This window comes from Cupressus sempervirens, chromosome 11, assembly GCF_028749045.1.
Source record: "Cupressus sempervirens isolate cs-2001-9-10 chromosome 11, ASM2874904v1, whole genome shotgun sequence".
In the NCBI taxonomy this organism is placed as follows: Eukaryota; Viridiplantae; Streptophyta; class Pinopsida; order Cupressales; family Cupressaceae; genus Cupressus; species Cupressus sempervirens.
This window is the reverse complement of record NC_143128.1, coordinates 156945668-156951308: the sequence shown is the minus strand read 5'-3', so window position 1 is coordinate 156951308 and position 5641 is coordinate 156945668. Positions and strand designations below refer to the sequence as shown.

General features: G+C 36.2%; 1 pseudogene; it reads left to right on the top strand.

Annotated features, from left to right (window-relative positions):
* Positions 1–1088: 1088 nt before the first annotated feature.
* Positions 1089–1736, top strand: LOC149528675 (large ribosomal subunit protein uL2x pseudogene; annotated as a pseudogene).
* Positions 1737–5641: the final 3905 nt, after the last annotated feature.

The following is a 5641-nucleotide window of genomic DNA, read 5'->3' as shown; positions in this document are numbered from 1 at the left end:
AATGTTCTAGCCTAAAACATAAGGAAAACTCACTATTCTATAATTATTACTATTTTGTTATTATATTCTTTCTTAATCAATGATTATGACTAACATTGTAAATATCATTTAATCTACCAGGCCATTTTTTTCCTTTCTTGGTTGTGAACCATTTCTATTGTAGTTTCTTTTATATATATCTGTAATTGATGGTTTTGTTTACTTTTACTGTAAGCCATCTTAAATGGTTTTCTATTTGATCTTTTTCCTTTCATAAAATGTAATATCCCTTGCTCGATTGTATAGGATTTGAGAAATATTTATTTAATTATATGCAAGTATTTTGTCAATCAATAATCTTATATAAATGGTGATGATGATATCTCTTCCTTTAGATATCCAAGTTATCCAAGTGTTTGTGCTGCAACTTAGTGTTCTCAGGAAATCATCCTAAAAATGATTAGTGCCACAAATTGTGCTACTCAAATGTGACAAGGTTCTTAGGGCATAATTGATGAATCTAGTTTCAAGGAGTACACATATTGTTTTTGCATTTTTTTTTCAAGCCTATATAAACATGGAGAGATTAATTGAGAAGAAGGAATATGTTTGTACATTGACTGTAGGGTTGTCCTTGCGATAATAAAAAGAGGTTGGGAGAAGAAGAATAATGGTAAGAAACATTAAAGAAAGCTCATGATCTTCTTCTAAGAAAGGGCACTATTTTATGTTATGATTATCATTTTTTTGATTTCTCATTGTTGATTTCTTTTGGGGGTTATTAAATAGTATCATTGAAGATTGACAAATATACTTTTGTAGGAGATTACTTGGTTCATGGTGCACATGAGAGTGGCAGGGGCATTTAACATTCTCAAAGGCATTTCCAACTTTTGTATAAAATTATCTTAGCCTCGAATGTTGTCTTCCATTCATCTCTTTCTTTGATTAATGGTATTTACTAATCAAACCACTCTTAGAAAAAATCTCCACCTAAAAAATAGTCTAGTATGCTTCTAGTTTTTGTAAATCCGAGCTATTAATTCATTCATTGTAGTGATTACAAAATTGAGTTAGTCTCAGCTATTCAGAGAGTTTGCAGAGGAAAAATGGGGCATGTGATAAGAGCACAAAAGAAGGGAACAGCTTTCGTGTTTGAATCAGATACTAAGCACATAAAGGGCCCTGCTAACGTTCACAATTTGGATTATAACGAGCTAAATGGGTATCTAAATGAAATCATCACACAAATTTTCAAAGACCCTCAATGTGACACCCCCCTCTGCCATGTGAATTTCAAGTGTCCCACACGTTATTGGGTGTAGCACAAGCTCTTCATTGCTACTGAAGGAATCTATAGTGGCCAATTTGTTTATGTTGGTAAGATGGCTAATCTGAGTGTGGGAAATGTGCTACTCCTCAGCTCTATTCCTAAGGGTGTCATGGTTTGCAATGTAGAACAACATGTGGGAGATCATGGCTCCTTTGTTTAGGCCTCTAGAGACTATGCAATCATCATTAGTTATAGAGCCATGATCGGTCAGATTACCGTTTGTAGTCAAACCAAGATGCCAATGCTGAAAGCTGGCACTACCTAACATGAATATAGGCCCAAAAGAAACCATTGGACCAAGGTGCATGGAGTGGCGATTAATCTAGTAGAACATCTGTATATCAAGCATGCCAATATTATCCGCCGACATGCTCCTGCTATTAGTTTAGATAGCTTGGATAGCTATTCATCTATATGTGATTAATTAGAAAATATTTTTTGGTTAATTGACTCCTTCTAGAAGCAACTAGAAACCTATTGGTTAGGTTTTTATCAAAAGGAAACTAGAAACTTCTTGGTTAGGTTGTTATCAAGAGGCAACTAGAAACTTCTTTGTTAGGTTGTCTTGATCAAGAAGCAACTAAAAACCTCTTGGTTAGGTAGTATAAAAGGAGGGTCAAGGGAGGCATTTGGTGAATAGAACAAAGGAACACAATAAGTGGTAGAAGCATTTGTAGTGTTAGTAAATGAGTTTGCAATAATAGAAAATAGTCTTGCATTGTTAGCAAGGGCGCAATGATAGTGTTGGGGATAGTAGTGGAGAATAAGAGAAATTAGGAGGTTGTCTGAATTCAACCAATGAGAGGTAAGGAATTTTGTATCTCTTGATTTTTTGAAATTAATATATTTTTCATCTACAAAACTGGTTTTCCCTTAGTGGTTTTTCTAGGGACGATTTGCCAAAAAATATTGTGTTCATTGTATTGTGAATTTCTTTCTATATTTTATTGGAGAAGTCACAGTTGTGTTATTTTTTGATAGTAGTTGTGAATTTGTTTTTAGTAGTTTAATAATTGTTTACCATAGGAGATCAATAATCAATGACTGTAATAGTGTTAATTTTCACATGGTATCAGAGTAGTGTTGAGGGTAGAAGATTTTTTCCCTACGAAAGAAATTGAGGGTTTATATAACCTAGTGTGATCTTTTTAGAATTATTATTGCTTTAATCCCTTGAGATGGCTTCAGCTACTTTGAGAGATCAGGATAGATTGGATGGTGCATTAATTTTTGGTGTTTGGAAGACTAGAATTTCTTTATTGTTGGAAGAGAATAGTATCAAGGATTATGTTACCAGTGTTGTACCTGTACTAATGGATGTGACACAGCTTGCAACATATAAGGATGATGCCAAGGCAAGGAGGAGTATCCTTGATGGTGCAAAGAATCATATTGTTCCACATATCTTATAGCTAGACATGGTGAAGAAGATGTGGGACACCATTCTGAATCTATATCAGAATGCTACCACAAACAGGAAGATGATTCTCAGAGAGAAGCTGAAGAATACCTAGATGAACTAGGGAGAAGATGTTACAAGTTACCTCACTAGGCTTAGACTTGTCAAGGATGAGTTAGTTGCTATTAGAGGTAGTCCCAGTAATGATGAGCTATTGAGAATAGCCCTAAATGGATTTTCTAAATAATGGAGTGTCTTTGTTCAAGTTATTAAGTGGGTGAGATACCTTATTGAGTTGGGATTGAGTATGGTCTGATTTCACTCTGGAGGAGTTTAGACTAAGTCTTGTAAATGAGAGCAACAAGAGTTAGAAAAGTGAGGTGGAATAGGAAAGCAATGGACTAGTAGCGAAAGGGAAAGAAAAGAAAAGATCTAGCAAATGATCAATTCAAAAAGTAATAAAAAGAAGGACCTTTCTAAGGCCAAGTTCTCTGGATGTCATGATTATAGTAACTCTATCAGTGATCTCCCAGAAAGGAAAAAGGCCAAGAAGTAGGTGACAACTTGAACAAGTGCAAAAGAACTCTCCAATAGAATGGAAGATGAGTTTGCACTTATAGCTTGTATTGTGAGCTCAACCCCACAGACTATCTACTATATAGATAGTGGGGTGTCATTTCATATGAAAGGAGTTAGAGGGTACTTCTCTAGTTATAAGGAGGAGAACACCAATATCTAGATTTTTATGGGAAACTTGTCCAAACTCAACCCAGTTGAGAAAGGGACTATTCATTTTTAGAGGGAGAATGGAAAGATAATTCTAGTTCATGATGTGTTGCATGTGCCAAGATTAGGTATAATTTGATTTCTGTATCTATTCTTTAGGATAGGGTGTATATTGTACTCTTTAGAGGGACACATGTGTTGATTAAGCACAAGGATTGGAAATCACCCATAACTATTAGAGTTAGGAGTGGTTGCCTTTATAGGTTGTAGTTTGATACTCCTAAGGCACTCATGAGAAATTGTAATACTAAAGATCTTGGAGAGCTATGACATACGAGGATGGGCTATATTCATCATGGAGCACTCAAATTTCTTCGTGAGACAGTGATAGGTTTTCTAGAGATGACCATAGAGCATGATGATGCATGTCGGGGAAGTTTGTGAAAGAATCTTTTCCAAGGAGTGACACTAGATCTGAAGGTGTTCTTGATCTAGTACATTCATATGTATGTGTACTAATTTTGACAAAGTCTATAAGAGGATATGAGCACTATGTTACTTTTATCAATGATTTCTCCAAGAAGACATGTATATACTTCTTGAAGACCAAGGATGAGGTTTTTAGTTGATTCCAAGAGCTCAAGGCTCTAGTGGAGAACTTGAGAGGGAAGAAGATAAAGGTTCTTCAGCCAGACAATGGAGGCAAGTACAAAGGAAATAACTTCTAGGAGTTATGTACTAGGAAAGGAATGAAGAGAGAGTGGACTATTCCTTTCAATCCACAACATAACAGATTTTTTGTGAGGAAGCACCATTCTATATCAAAGTCAGCAAGAGCTATGATACATGACTAGGATATGCCTCACTACTTATGGGAAAAAACATGTTGTAAAATAGAATACATTCATAACAGGGTTCCAGTCAAGGCACTAGGGAAGATGACACTAGAAGCATCTTTCATAGGAAAGAAGCCAAATGTTGGTCACTTAAGAATATTTGGGAGTTTGGCATATTGTCATATTCTTGTGATACAATATTCTTGTGATACATATACCAAGTTAGATCAGATTCGAGAGAGTGGGTACTTTTTTGGGTATAGTGAAACCTCAAAAGCATTTAAGATTTTTATCCTTGGGACTAGAAGAATTATTGTTAGACATAATGTAAAGTTCATGGACGACAAGGCATTTAGAAGGTATAGAGATTTTCTAGTAGATGATCAGAATGGGTAGGCAGCAGGAACTCTAAGGCCTAGTCAAGGGCAAGAAAGCACAAGTATAGTTACTAGTACAAGTGTAGGCTCAGGTGGTGAAAATTCATAAAGCATGGAGCAACAGGTGCTACAAGAAATGCATCTAGAAGACTTAGAGGTTGATATTTCATCCTCTAGAATTGGTAGTAGGAACCGTGAGGTTCAAGAGACACTACGGGATATTTAGGAATTTGTGGGAGCTCCTAGGAAGAGTACTAGACAGCGGAGATGACCAGCCAAGTTCAATGACCATGCGGCATTAGTTAGTTAGTTGGCAGATAGTGAACCTTCCAACTATTAGAAGGTTGCACAACATCAGGTATGGCAAGATGCTATGGTTGAGGAGTACTCCTCAATAATGCAAAATGAGGTGTGGGAGGTAGTTCCTATACTAATAGATAGGTCAATCATTGGATCACGTTGGATCTATAAGAATAAGCATGGTGCAGATGGTAGCATTAAGAAATACAAGGCAAGGTTCATGCCCAAGCAGTTCTCTCAGAAGGAGGGAATAGACTACAAGGATACATTTGTTCCAATGGCCAGGTATACTTCTATAAGAGCTTGCAATCTCATTTGTAGCGCAGATGGGATGGTAGATCCATCAAATGGATGTAAGGAAAACATTCCTTAATGGTAAGTTAAAGGAAGAGGTGTACATAGATCAACCAAAAGGTTTTCTAGCACACAACAAAGAGACCCACATGTGCAAATTAAATAGAACATTGTACAAACTCAAGCAAGCTCTTAGAGTGTGGTATGAGTGCATTGATACATACTTGCAGGAAATGGGATTTTTGAAGAGTGAAGTGGATGCTAACCTCTACTACTTGGTGGTTGATTGTGAGATTCTCATTCTTGTTCTTTATGTAGATGACTTATTTCTTATAGGTTCACTAGGGCTCATAGAAGATTGCAAGAGGGAAATTGTGAAAGAGTTTGAGATGATGGA